Here is a 15476-nt window from a genome sequence, read left to right on the forward strand (position 1 = left end):
CATGTATTTAACATCTCTAACTTTTACAACGTAACAGCCTAACGTAACGCGGAGAAGCAGAGACAGAATAAATGGGATACGGTGGAGTCCGAGTTTTCTTTTGCGTGTGAGGCTGTATTAAAGAACGAAGTTTGAATTACATTTTTTAGGTTTGAAATCTTTTCTCATATTGATTACTCAAACAGCAGTTACTCAATTTTGTTGTGGATCAATAAAATAATTTTTTGGCTTAGTTAGATATTTCCTAATCATATATCAACCGATATTTATTATAAAGCTATTAAAGAATTAATTTCATACTTCGTAAATAAATTAAATGATTGTGATACGACAATATTTGTGATTTAGTTAGAATAACTCAATAATATTTATGGTACGTAATCGAGTGATTATTATCGTTGATACAATAATTTTTCGTAATTAAAACAATTTTTGAATGTACTCGAATACAGTGTCCATCATTTCTGCAGTGAGAAGTTTAAATAATGTGTTAAGTTCAAATAAATTTTTCTCATACTTTTCGTTTCGGAATTATATTTTTCGAATTAAAAACTTGTGTTAAGACATAATTTGTGAACTTGGAATACCATAAGATTTTGAATCCATTTGAATCCAGAGGTTACTTATATAAAACATGGACAACCTGTATAATATCTAAATTCCAAAAAGCTACTATTAAAACTATAACCTCTTTGGAAGTGGATAAAATGAACGGCTTGGAAGAAATTTCAAATTTTATATTGGGATGAATACTCACATGCAAAGTTCCTTATTATTGATAATCATTTTAGACATAATTAAGACGCCACAAATCAATTTTGTAGCGTAGCAATATTGCAGTTTTGGTTTTATTTCAAGCGCTTAAAATCTTATTAAAAGAAACGAAAATTGGACTACTTTTATTAAAAAGGCTGTACAAAATCGAGTGATCAGGCGGAAATATTCATGAGATATAAACTTTCTCACCAAAATGTGGACGAATATTCTATTGAGGAGCCTCTTTCTGTTCATTTAAATATTGTCAGTTTTCACCATAATTTTTTTTTCAAAAATGCATGTTCCTTACATTCGTCCTTACTTTCTTAAAATTCATTATCTTCTATTTGTATTTACCAAATCTCCTCATCTTCTTTTTGGCCTTCCTCTTGATTCATCTACAACTGGTATGCTTTCTCTCTTCACCGTAATCTTTCTATAAATTTATCCGTAGCATCACACTTTCCTTAAAATATGAAATTTCTCATTTTGATCCTCTTGTTTTAACCAGACCTCATAATTTCTATACTTAGTATCCTTAATTTGACTTCTTCTTTTTTTATCAAATTCATTGTATCTATTTATCATTTTCACTAGTATCCTTTAATCAAGTTATCTCATTAAATACTTTCAATAAGAGCCCTCACTACTTGAAACTTGTTAGTACGATCTGATTTGTCATTGCTATTTTAATTTTCTCTGATTGAGTTGTAATTCTTGATCATTCTCGATTTACCTTCAGTCCTCTCTTTCCAGCTCCAGTTAACAATTTGATGGAGATGTCTTCCACTTTTTTAATATTCCTTATTATTATGGCTATATCGTCTTCATATGGTTTTGTTACTACTTAAACCAATAGCCTTAATGGCTAGTGTCATTAAGAAGAGCTTTGGTCATGTATCTCATTGCCTAACTTCGCAATTAAATTCAAATTTGTGTGTTGGTCCTTCTTCCGTTATTAATTCTATAGATAAAGTATTCAGGTCAATACCATATTCGTGGATATTCTAATCATTTTTGTCTCAATGTAAATTGGGCCATAGTCGACTTCTGCTTGGATGTATTTTATGGGTCAAATTCAATATAGTTTGAGCGAATTTTCTTCCCCTTGATTCCAAATAATATATTCCTATATTCTATTCGTTTTCTCCATATTTCTTCCTCACTGATTTCATCAATTCCAATCACTATTATCTTCCAACTTTTCTATCGCTTCATTTAGTGTCTCTTCCGCTGCGTCTTTCCTTTCTTTTCTCTTCTCTTTGTCTTTGTTGTAAATTGTCTGGTAGTTTATTGTCAACAGATTTTCAATTATGGCGTTACCATTTTTCCATTATAATTGTGTTCGTTATTCTCCAGTATTTTTTCATTAATCTTTCTTTCTGTCATATTATCTTCACTGCTACTTTCCTCAATTCTTTGTATATTTTAGTCTTGTGCTATATTTGTCTGGATCCGGTTTTATGTTTACTCATATTTTTACATTTTTCATCAATCAAGTCAATTATTCCTGTATTTTCTCCCTGACCCCGCATATGATTTCATAAGTTTCATAAATTTTAGTTTCTAATTCAAAATCTTGATTTTGTTTTATTTGTAGAGAACACATTGTGTGTCAAAAATTATTGTATTATATTATTAGATATCTTATTACGTATGCTGATTGTCAATGATAAGAATTATTTGATACTTGCGTCAAGAATGGAATTTCGTCTTAAAAAAATATTTAATTAATAATTAACTGATCTTATAATTTCCAAATATATAATTTACTACCTGATGTTTGTATTGCCTTAGCATAAATAATTTATTTTTCCAAATTCCTTCGATAAACTTCATATATTCAATTAATAATATATTTATTATGATAAATTTATTGCCCCCCTTGACGTAATTTGAGTGCCTTTAAATGTAATTTATAACAGTGCTCAATTTTACGATCTGAAAATAATTTTCAATATTCAATATAATTACAAAGATCGAGGACAGAAATTTTTTGTAATTATCTTTCCTTCAATCAACATTCTTGCTTATGTGTAAAGCAAGAACATCATTTGACTACCCTGATATCAATATTACTATTTCTAGAGATTTATTTAACCTTACTATAACTCTGGTATAAGAAATTTCAATTTCCCACCGCAAAGTTGACCAATTATTCTTTTATTTATGATCTTCCATTTTGTTTGTGTCTATAATTAACTGGTACAATTTTACAAATTGTAGAGGATCTTCAATCTCATTTATAAATCCAATAAATAAGGGTTCTAAAAAACGCCTTGTAATCAGAAGGATTCAGAGATGAGATTTATTAAAACATCGACGAAGCTGTCCTACATGTAACCACAAATATTCAACATGATGCATCATAGGTAGCTTCAATTGGAACAACTCATACAAAAAAACCGAATCATATCCTTCCTATATAATATAAAAGATAGCAAAAGAGAAGAAACTAAAGAAAAGATGATAGATCAACCTTGACACCACTAACAAAACCTAAAAACCTAAACAGAACAACAAGACATTTAAAGAGATTTTACAAGAATTTAATCAACGAGAGATCAACTAATTTCTTGAAAAATTGTCTAAGATAGAAGACAAAATCTATTATTCATTGAATCTAACAAAAAACTCAAAACACAGATACAATCCAAAGCTCCCATTAGAAAAACTGATCGCACCTGGGCAACAAGCGACGAAGAGAAGGTCAACACTTCTTGAAACATGTTAGCACAGTTTTTCAAACGCACAACAGAGAGATTTCTGCTGAAGAAGAAAACTCCATAACACATACACTGCATGAATCATATGTCTTCTTATCACTAAATTTAAATTTATCAAGATCGAAGAAGCAATAAAAAATGTAAATAATGAGAAATCACCGGGAATGGAAGGTAACTCAAATAGTGTTATTCGTTAAACCCAATAAAGACCCTTCAAAACCATAATCCTACTGTCCAATAAGCCTTCTACCATTATTTGTGTTCGAGAAACTTCTACAAATTTGGCTTTCGACAAACAACTCGACACAAACCAACAAGTCCACAGAGTAGTCAGATCCACAAGTAAAGTACTAGAGAGCGAAAAGTATTGCACAGTGACTTTTAATGATGTCTCCCAAGCCGCTGAGAATGTTTGGCATAAATGGCTAACAGCAAAACTTAACGAACAAATGTCACATCCAATTAGCATACTCCCCAATGCCAATTGTTACGTGTGAACAACTGTGTATTACATGTACATGACGACGTCAAATTTATGAGAATTCACCTCGATCTTAACTTGAGACAAAAATGAATTAAAAATAATGAGACATACCATCTTTAAAGATAGACTTATAGTTCTTCCAATATCAATTTCAGAAGACAGTTTCAGACAGTCAGTCCACTGTTTACCAATGAAAACATCGAGCCGTAAACATAAATGCATTTCTATTGGTCTAAGTCGTATGTACATAATTTCTTCGAAATATTCCTGCCAAAAAGTCTGCAATAAGCATTGGCTTGGCTTGGTGAGTTTCATTTAATTCTTTAGACCATGGGCGAATGAAGACAATGAAATTGCACAGTGTAGTGAGAATAAAGACAGGTACGAATTTAATAATAAAGATTTCGATATATAAATACAAGTTATTTTAAATATATTCTAATGCTTAAAAAAGGAAAATATTCAGCAATCTGATAATGCAATCATAATAAGAATTACTGAATTAACTAGACTGACTAAATTTTCCATTTATCGAGGAGTAACGAGTAGTAACCTTATATAAAAAGCTCAAAGTGTCTCCTTATACCGCAGGTGATCCGGAAGATTATTTCGCAGATGGTAACCGAACAAATTGCTTTGAATACAGATAAAAATGCAAGAGAACAGATAGGGAATGTGCGGAGATTAATGAAGCTCGAAAATTTATAAAAATACCTCCGTTTCGTGGATTTTTCAAACGCTATCGACATGGTAAACTATCAAAAACTATGACAAATCCTCACTTAATTATATCGACATATTTATGATCTTGTAAGAGCTAGAAGTTACATCGAACAATTTCCAAGAAATAGCGTCAACATTCGAAATATCTAGAAAAATATAGACACTATAATGCATTCTAAACTTGGACCTATATTAGAAGTTATATCTAGAGGAGTCCTTCGGTCACATTGCAACGGGAACAAATTCCCTAGAATTGCTCATAGTTGGATTAGTGCAGAAGGGATGTGTCCGCGAGAAAGGTCATCTATGTTATGGATAAAGACTACATAAAACAGTCAACATCGCTGAAGTATGGAGTGATACAATATCATTAATATAGGCACGAAGGCATCATAGTCCATAACATCTTTGGACCAAATAGAGAGGGCCCAAACTACATAATATTAAGAATAAGAAAACAGTTCCTCTCCATTGGAGACCCAAAATTTCCAGTCTCTAAAAGAATCAAGAAAAAATTCCAGAATAACTCCTCTAATAATAATAAAATATTCGTTGATAAATGCTCCAGAAGTAAATTAAAAAGTATTAACATACTTAAAAGTACACGAAAAATGTGACATTCTTCAAAATGATGAGATATTTTTAGAGAATTGAATTAGAGATTAGCTGAAATTATTTTATCTTTATGTACGATCTAAAACATTTGAAATGAGAATAGTTCAAAATTTATATATATTTCAGACATTCATTATGATCTATACTTCAGTAAAATTATTGTAATTATTGAATACTATTGAATATCATTATGTGAGTGTACTAGCAAACCCAGCAAAGCGAGTGTTTGCAGATAGTATATTAGTGTTTGATCATGTGATTGATTTCAAACATACTTCTCATAAATAACGTATATAAAACATTCAACAGAAACGGTTCACTCTCATTATCTTCATAAAAACGATCCAGTTAGATATAAATAATTTTTATGGTACTGTCCTTCCAATACAACGTTTAATTATCTCACGACACGTGGCTCGATTTAGAAGGATATGATAAAAAATCATTATTGCTTACTTATTCAACAATAAAGGAGGTTAGTATTTTAGCCAAACTGATCCTCACAATATTTTGTTTATTCCTTCCTACACGTGTTGTAATTTCATATAACTATGAAATTTTCAAGTATTCAGCAAAGTAAAGGGTATTGTAACGGACGATTACTAATACATTTTTTTCACACGTGTTCTCGTATGTAATGTTTATTTTAAAAGTTCGACAAACTTCTAAAAATTAGAATATTCATGAATTACATTATTTGATCAAATTTATTGATATAGGTCAAAATAAATACTGGTTCAAACATTTTATCAATTTTTAGCAAATTATTGAAGATCAATTCAACTGAATATTTACAATAGATATTTGGAATCTACCATTGTTCTAGGTAAGGCCAGGAAATATATTAGTACAGTCAAAGGTGTAATTGAGCAATTGGTGTTTCCTTACCACGTTCCCAATAAAAAACTACTCATAATATATCTGGCAAAAACTTCTTTACACACACACACACACACACACACACACACATATATATATATATATATATATATATATATATATATATATATATATATATATATATATATTTGAATAAATTTCTTATTTCTTAGACCTTTTGATATGCTTATGTTTCTAAATCTTCTTGGTTGTTTTAGGTCTCTTCTGTTTCAAAATTAGTCTAACTAATTTTAAGTCTGTATCAAAATATGATATTAACACTGACAGTTTGCGTATTTATATTGATCAATAGATCACCTTCATCATAAATATAAAAATAGGAATAAAATCAAACTAAAGCTTTGTTTTAATAAGAAAAAATTAATTTTTCCTTATTCCTTACATCTCAAATATATAGCAGTAATAAATTAAATTATTTATAGTTTTATTAGAATTTACTATAAATTTCATTTAAATTATTTAGGTCTTTTGTATCATTTATAGCTTTTTTGTTCTTATGAATGTGAACCATTTCTAAGAATTCTCTTTTTCGTGCATTAGATTCCGTTTCAAGAATTTTTGAATCTTTATAATTGAATTATGTTTTTTTGATATTTCATGGTTCATTACCACATAATTTAAGTTTTATTGTGAACTATATTATCTTTGTAGCAATCCTGAAATTTGATTTTGGAATGAAAAATTTTTTCCTGTTGAGGAATTCCATAAAAACTGATCTTACTTATTCTTGTCGATTTGTTGCCAGCTTAGTTTGAGTTGATTTTTAACTCGTATATGAGGGGTAATCAGAATTTAATATATTTTTATTAAGATCTAGTAAGATCAGTTTTTACGGGGGATTATCTTACTGTCGATTTGTTGTCAACTGAGTTTGGGGGAGTAATCAGAATTTAACATATCTTAATATTAAAATTATTCGCTATGAAATGTTTTCATTTTATTGCAATTTTGCCAGTAGTTTTAATAAATTCGTGAAATGTGATTTTTTTCTTAGCAACTATATCTTAAAAACAGATGCCGTGTTACTGAAATAACATCAGGCATGATAACATTTATAAAAATATTTATATCAGTCATATAAGAAGAAAAATTTTTTTGAACCTGACCATATTCAGAGCAGGCTATAATAAAAATATCCAAACAAGCATTACAAAAACAACTTTTTTTAAATAATTTGTCTTTGAAGATACGAAAACTGAACAGTGCAGATACTGCTATTTATCGCGAATTCTTATGTTAAGCGTGACAAAAGTCAAAGATGTCAAAATGATTACGATGTTAACGATTTTGACAGGAGTACTAAGATGTTGGTTCATCCTTTCGCGCAATTGTCTGTGGAGCAAAGGCGAACGTGTGTGTGTGTGTGGGTAGAAGAAGATAGAAAAAGATTTAAAAAAACAAACTCGTTACCTGAGGCGAATTACCCAACGACAAGATAGAAAACTAGCTCGCCGAGATCGTTTTGTTACTATGTGACGCATTGCCCAACGGTTACTATTTCTGCACTATATCGCCACATTCGAACCGTTTAGCCCAAACGTTAAAAAGTGAAGTTTTTCGAATCTATACTCGGATGAAAAATATTATTCAATTAAAATATTGAAATATATTGTTATACTCGACACTTTCTAATTTATAATTGATATATTGATATTTCACTGTACTAAGTATTGTTCAATGTTCAAATCTAACCAAAAGAATTCTTATAAACTCGTGCCACTATGTACAATGTTTTTACTATGGACTGTGTTCAAATGTAATTAATAATTTCAATAATTGACTTGGCCACGTAGCTATTGCCTGTCACATGTGTTTGTGTGTGAAAACGAACGGATGTAAGATGGTGGTTCGTTTGATATATTTCTTCAAGAAACCATTATTTTTTATAGTAGCTAAGTGTTTTTTAGTGAATTTGGGAAAATTTTTATTAAATCCAAAGTAATCAATTCTCAAACTAAGAACGTTTTGTACACGATTAGGCGTTGACACCAAATATTTGCCAAAGAAAAATATTGAGGAATATATCCACATTATTATCGTAAAATGCTCAATTACCTCACAATTTCCGAAATTTATGAAACTTTTTATTGAATAAAGTAGAAACTTTATCAACATGTGATTTAAGCCTATTCTAGCGTTATTATGGGAAAAGATCGAATCATATTTCAGTTTCAAAATGTGTCGTGTCGAGTAACGCGCGGTAATTGAATACGTACGATTAAAAGATCAGACCCTATCGCAAATAGAAAACTTTTTGTGAATCTGTTAGAATTTGTATTATCATATGATAGATGTTGCAAGATAGACGTGTGGCTTTTGGACAACAGTTTAAAACAGTGGTACATAATATACTTACTGCCGAACTGATCATGATAAAATTGTCTGTCCGATAGGTACCACAAATGTTAACAGATGCACACAAGAAAAATCGAAAAGGCATTTGCATTTGTGTTATTATCGACAAGATAACGAATATTCTCTCGAATCCCTATGATATAAAGATCAAAATGCAGAGTAAGGAATGGGAAATATAGAAGTCGAAGTAATTAAAGATCTGATAGGGAAGGTCATGGGAGCCATATTTTCTTCGGATAATAAAGTCATATGTGCGGTAAATAAGTAGTTTGATGATTTGTTGCTTTATAAAATTTTTATCTTAAGTAGGCCAATGGTCGAAGAAAAGGAACCAGCTCAAGTATCTTCTTTCAACTATCTTCTTCCTATTTTTGAAGACGATAACTTATTTATCTGAACATGCGTTAGATAATCTAATTATGAGTATTTAAGTAATGGTGAAAGGTTTATCTTTGGTCTCTGGAGTCGATAACTTGGCGATGAAAACACACGTCCGACAGTGTTTCTGTAATAGTAGCAGTAACAGTGCGTTCAGTATGAAGAAATCATTATAAAAGATAATCAGAAGTTTCTGAAATTCACTTTATATTCGAATAATTTGAAATATTTAATCTGAACAAAATACGCATGAATCCACACCATTGTATTAACTTTACAGTTGTTAACTTGTCTATGCAAATGGAATTAATTTTTTAAATCTCTTACTTTTTTGATAACTGCAAATAATTCAATCTTTCTACGAATTTCAGTGCAGAATTTCATATTGTTCTTTTTCTATGAATCACAGTCTCCTTTTACCAGACACTAGACAAAGATTGCTACGTTTCCATTATGTTTATTTCTGTCTTTTCGCGAGAGTGTCGTATATAAAGAAAACTGAACTATTTAGATATAGAAGACTGATTTATGACCGTGATAGTGCCATTGAAGAGAAAGAGTGAATAGAAATTGGATTTGAATAAGCTATAATTACAAACGTGTACCGGTGTACCAAAATTTTTAGTATATATAGTGTGTCTAATTTATACTTAAAAAGCACGCACGTGTGAAATCTAAAGTTATTTACTTCTTTCAACCTTTTTTTAATGTTTATTCTAATTTCCAGGACATAAATAGGATGATACTTTTTCGTAGTCAAAAATAGAGAATGAGTAGGCACTAAAATATCACAATTATTTAAAATATAGAAAGGTAAGGAAAAAAGTTGTTGGAATTAAATTTTTTTTAAATCTTTTTTAATAGTTTTTGCAACAGAAACTAAAATATTTGCAATAAATTTATAAAAAATGAATAAACGTTTATTTTTCAATTTTTTGAAATCATATTTACAAAAAATAACGTGATTTATTAATAACTGAAAGAATAATTTCTGAATATACAGACACAGTTGCACCTGTAAAATCTCCATTGTTCTTTGTGTACGCATACATTCCAAACGTAAAAAAGCGAAAATACAAGAAAAAATTTTTGATTCTTTCTTTCTCTATAGTACTACAGCTGCACGTCTTTATCTTCTTATGTTTTCCACAGTCCTCCCTGTCTAGAGCTGCTTTCTTCCAATTGAATATTTTCAGCAGACTGATTACGTCTTCTGCAACTTCTTTCTGTCACCTTTTCCGAGGCCTCTACTCTAACAAATTCCGAGATGTGATTGCTTGTATTTTTAATACAACCCATGATTATATCTGAATCTCCATTTCCATATTTCAGGTCATATATTCTCTTTAATATTTTCATATCTGAGGTATTAATGTAATCTCCTTTTCTTGTGTTTCTCAACCGTACGTTATTACTGGTCTCATAATGTTCTTCTATATTCTGACTTTATTAGGTACAAGGGTGCATAGCATGATTTATTTGCATGTTTGATTTTTCTTCATCTTTTGTAAGTTGTAGACACAGGTATATGAAATCTGCCAGTCTTTCCAGATTATCACCATTGATAGAGCATATGTCTTTAACCGTTGGTAGTGATTATCCTATTATATTTATGTCATGTTTGTTAAGGTTGTTTCCGGGATTAATTGATATATATATATATATATATAAATATAAATATATATATATATATATATATATATATATATATATATCCCATAGACATATTGAATGAGTACTGGACTATTGTCTTCGTCAATGTGACTTTACTATCCGTATTAACTTTCCTGGTATTACGAACTCGTTCATAATAACATATAGTTTATTTATATGAATGGAATGCCCTTCTTAATGGTTCTATAACTTTAAATATTTGGTCGAAAAGGTCTGAACTCCGTTTCGTTCTCATCAATGAGTTTATCTGCATATGGGAGTACTCTTTTACTTTAGATACACTTGTGTATTTATTGATTACTTTGTTATATATTTTCAGTATTATTACTATAATTGTATATTTTTCTGGCCATTTTTTTCAAATTTTATTATAATTCAAAAAATATGTTATATTTTCCATTTAAAATTTTCACTTAATATATAATTTAAATTATTTTGAGAAATCAAATAGATATCTTCCTTTTCAATTAGTGGCACCCAATCTCATTTTAGTTTTGACATAATATTAAAACCACCAAATAAAATCGGTTTCGTAGTTTTTAATTTATAATAACATGAATGTGTTGTATCAAAATTTTATCTAAAAACTAATCCCATGTGAAAAACAGTAATACACAAATTATTTTAAAAATATCTCTGATACCAGTTCCAAATATGCCACTATAGTTTGGAATGTTGATCGAGAAACTTTTGGCCGATGTCTCAAAAAAAGTAATAATCCTTTTTCATCGTAATTTTCACATAAATTTCGAGAAGGCGACGAAGAAAACAGTTTGGAATTTAGTAATTATTGGTAACAATCCGATTTTACATGCTGTACGTGTTTCTAATCTAAATGAGCTATATATACTATATGTCGAAGTAACTAGTTTCTATGTATTATCTCTCACATTGATATATACATGTATTAGTGAAAAACTGTCATTAGCTATTATTCTAGTTGACACTAATCTAGTATTAAATAAATCATGTTATAATTACTCATGTAAATACCGTTGAGAAACTCTAATATTGACGTCAAGAGTGCAATAAATATATTGTTAATCATATAAATAGAGCTTATTGGAATAGAAATATGTGTTCATATGTTTTAATATTTTTCATATTTTTATTCTCTAATATTTTCTTTGAAATGGAAAACCTAATTATTTTACTACGAATATGTATTGAGTTTTTTGTACCCTACGAAATTTTTTACATGTTTTTTACTAAGCTGAAATTTCTTGAACCGTTGATGATATTCATACTGAACACACTGTTTACATTACCACTACACCAACACTCACAATTATACTGTCTGGCACGCGTTTCGATAACCAAGTTATCGTCTTCAGAGACTGAAGGTAAACAGTTTACGTTTAGCCTCTGAAGACGATAACTTGGTTATAGACACGAGCGTCAAACAGTGTAATTGTGAGTGTTGGTGTAGTGGTAGTGGGAACAGAAATTTTTTAGTGTCTAAATTGTACCTCCAAATTAAATTCTCTCTTTTGCAATTCTCCTTTGCTTTATATCTGTTTTCTATTTCGAGATTTTTGTTTAAAATAGAATTTTGTATACAAAAGCGCTGGAAATGTTATATGGAATTTCAGCGTTCTCAAAAGTGGTCGTGGCAGGGACATATTCAAAAGAACTTAACATCCATGAGTTAAAGGAAATATCGATGTTTGAATTCTCTTATTCTATGTCACGAGTTAATTCTGCGTATTTTGAGCGATTGAATCTGATATAACTCTTGCTAACTTTCTGAAGCAAAAATTATCACTACAGACTGTGTTAGTTTTTAGAACCCTTTATTTAAGCTTGTCTTGATGTTCTTTACGTTTCCCGAGACGACACGACATAAGACGTTTATTGAAATAGTTCAGACTTTAGATGATAGAGAGACCATGAGCATACTAAACCCATAAGATGAAACTTGATAGTCTCGTTCTCCATCTCGTTAATTTTTTTTTCCCTGAAAAGCTAAGTTAGCAATTATTTTTTATGAAAATTTATTATTCAAACAACTATACGCGAGTTAAAAAGTTCAATTGCTGCTTCCACCATTAATTGTTTTGAATATTGAGAGCCGTTTTCTTATTTATAATGAGACGGGACAAGAAGATACGACCACGAAACGATATTGATACTCAAACAAAACTCCCTTTTTATCTAATTTCTAGATACTGTGACGAATTTCTTGAAGTATCGCTGTCTTTATCCGTTGAAATTTGTTGAATGATTTTCATATCGCCTTATTAGCAAAAAATAATTATTAATTCAAACAGTATTAAAATTATTCAGAAGCAGTTCCAAATAACTCTTATTCACAACAAGTAGTAAACAAAAATCTAACCTTGAAATGTAACAAGTTATATCAATTTTAATTGTAATTGGTCAATTAATTTTATTTTGTTTTATAAACTCAGACATTAAAACCGTTTAATAGTGATATCAAGATTGTTAAGTGCCGTTGAAATATATTTAGTTCATTGAAAAGTTATATAGACCTCCAAAAATTAGCAAATAATTTTATGTTTAATGTTAAAGGTGATGACTATTCAATGGTAAATCAGAGTTTTTTGGACTGCACCTCAAATCAAGAATGACCTGTTGAAAAAAGGGAGAAGAAAATAATTTTTTTTACTCGACAGTCTGAGACATATAAACAATTTGTAGAAACTTTTTTCTATGAAATTGAATTCATTACACATCCTTTAGAATTTAATATCGAATCACAATGAACTGGTCTATAAAAGCGCCATAATATTAGAAATAAAAAAATAACGAAAATTTGGAATTTCGGCTAGGAAAAATTGAGAATCTTCATAGTTGTAAGGTGATATCAAGTGCTTTTGTGGATTAGGTTTATTGGGGGTACCACGTTATAGCAAATGCATCTTTGGTGGTCTACAGAGATGTACAAAATTTCTTAAAAAATATATTTACACACAAAATGCCGGTGCTTTGTCGATTTACTATTTCAAATGAAAAATATCAAAAAGTTTGGCACATAAATACAAATACAAAATAGGTGTTCTCAAAATACTTCTTCAAAATACAATTATCTTTTTTTGCTTCTGTTGAGACTCATTATCATCTCTTCATATTGAAAACTTTACCAGATTTGTGTAACCATCCTTTAAATATTCTAGGGTTTTCAGATTTTACTGTAGTATTGTCACAAGTAGTTTTTTTCTGATGCATGTATCTGGAATCCACTCTTCAAATTGTCATTTCTGTGATAAACAGTTCCTCAACTTACTCTCTCTTATTATTCCGCACCTACTTAAAGTTGAAGAATGGAAACGATACTGCTGCCAGAATGCTGTACTTGGATCTTGAGTTTTCTAAATTATATTTTTTGAAACGGTTCTAAATACTTATGCACCAGTTCTTTGGATTTCGGGAATATTCGGCTATTGTATTATAAATTTTACCAAGTCAGCAGGGGGCTCGTTGAAGATTTATCAGTTTCTTATAAGTAAATTTCAGATACATTCGTTGACCTAACGCATAATGTGAAAACAGCCTGAAATTTAGCCATAGCCATATTAGATAATTTCCTATATAAATTACTTATACACCTTGCGTTATCAATGTCCCTTGATGGGATCAAATTTAAGGTATAAGCTACACATGCCACGTGGTTAAAAATTCAAAATTCATTTCGTAAAGTATTCTAAATTCAAAATGTTTTTTATTAAAAAGAATTCGAATGAAAAAAATAAAATCATCGGATTATTTAGAAATGCTGCATTTTTATTTAGGAGCGATGACAATACAATAATGTTATTTATTACTACCATTACTCCCGAGTTGATTTTTGATCCACTGCAAACGATCAGATAAATTCATCGCCTAGAGCATTAAATTAATAGTAACATTTACCGATAAAAAAGGCTTAATGATCTGGTCTTCGCCCGTCCACGAGATGCAATGTATGGTTGAATATGTATCATTGATTTAGGTTCTCGGCCGTTTGCTGCTGGACGAATAAATGAAAAGAGCTACTTTATTGCTAAAAATTAAGGGACAGAGTCGTCATGTTTAACGTTGAAGTATTACATGATATTCTAGTCATAAATGATTTAACAAATAGTTATCAATATATGAATGACATATGATGAGAAAACTAAAAGCATGTGGTGCTAAATATTATTCGTTAATTTCTCATTAGTTTTATTTCGTAATATAGATATTTTGGTTTGAGATATAGAATAATTCAAGGAATATCAAAATTTTCCATTAAAAAACATTTTCGTGAAACACCTTTGAAAAATATCGGTATACTATTCTTTAAAATAAATGATTCAAGACGAAGGAAGTAGCAAGACATTTAGAAAAATGGTCTTGAGTGGAAGTGCGAGTCAAGATTCAATATTTAGTGACAAATCCTGTATCTGCAAAATTCGCAGTTATTTGAGTAAATTTATAATGAAGAAACCGAGAGCAGTAATGGTATCGCTCTATTCAGTTAAACAAACAGGATGTAATAGACCGGCAATGTGGCAGTAAGTGGACGGCCAAATTCTAAAATACTGTAGTCATCATGGCTGGAAGAAATGATTAAACACTGCGAAAATTGTCAGAGTTGGAAGTGAGCTACGGTAGCGCTTAGCATATCGTTTCTATACATATCGATATTCCAAAGTGTATATATCATTTTATTCTTACATTAAGAGTTATTGCTTAATCTTTAGTTTTATTCATTATGGAAGCATTTATTTTAGTTAGGGATCGAAGATTATCAATAAATATGAAAAAAAAAAAAATTTATGAAATCTCATTCGAAATTTATCTGTATACTTTTCTCTTAAAAACGCAAAACAGATAAGGCAAAAAAGAACTTCAATAAGTTCTATTCTGTGACCAAAAACAAA

General features: G+C 29.8%; 1 protein-coding gene across 3 annotated transcripts in view; it reads right to left on the reverse strand.

Annotated features, from left to right (window-relative positions):
* LOC130441839 (uncharacterized) overlaps positions 1 to 15476 on the reverse strand; it is a 677503-nt gene that overhangs the window by 17939 nt on the left and 644088 nt on the right. The gene's annotated exons all lie outside the window — the stretch shown is intronic.

Source organism: Diorhabda sublineata, chromosome 3, assembly GCF_026230105.1.
Source record: "Diorhabda sublineata isolate icDioSubl1.1 chromosome 3, icDioSubl1.1, whole genome shotgun sequence".
Taxonomy (NCBI): Eukaryota; Metazoa; Arthropoda; class Insecta; order Coleoptera; family Chrysomelidae; genus Diorhabda; species Diorhabda sublineata.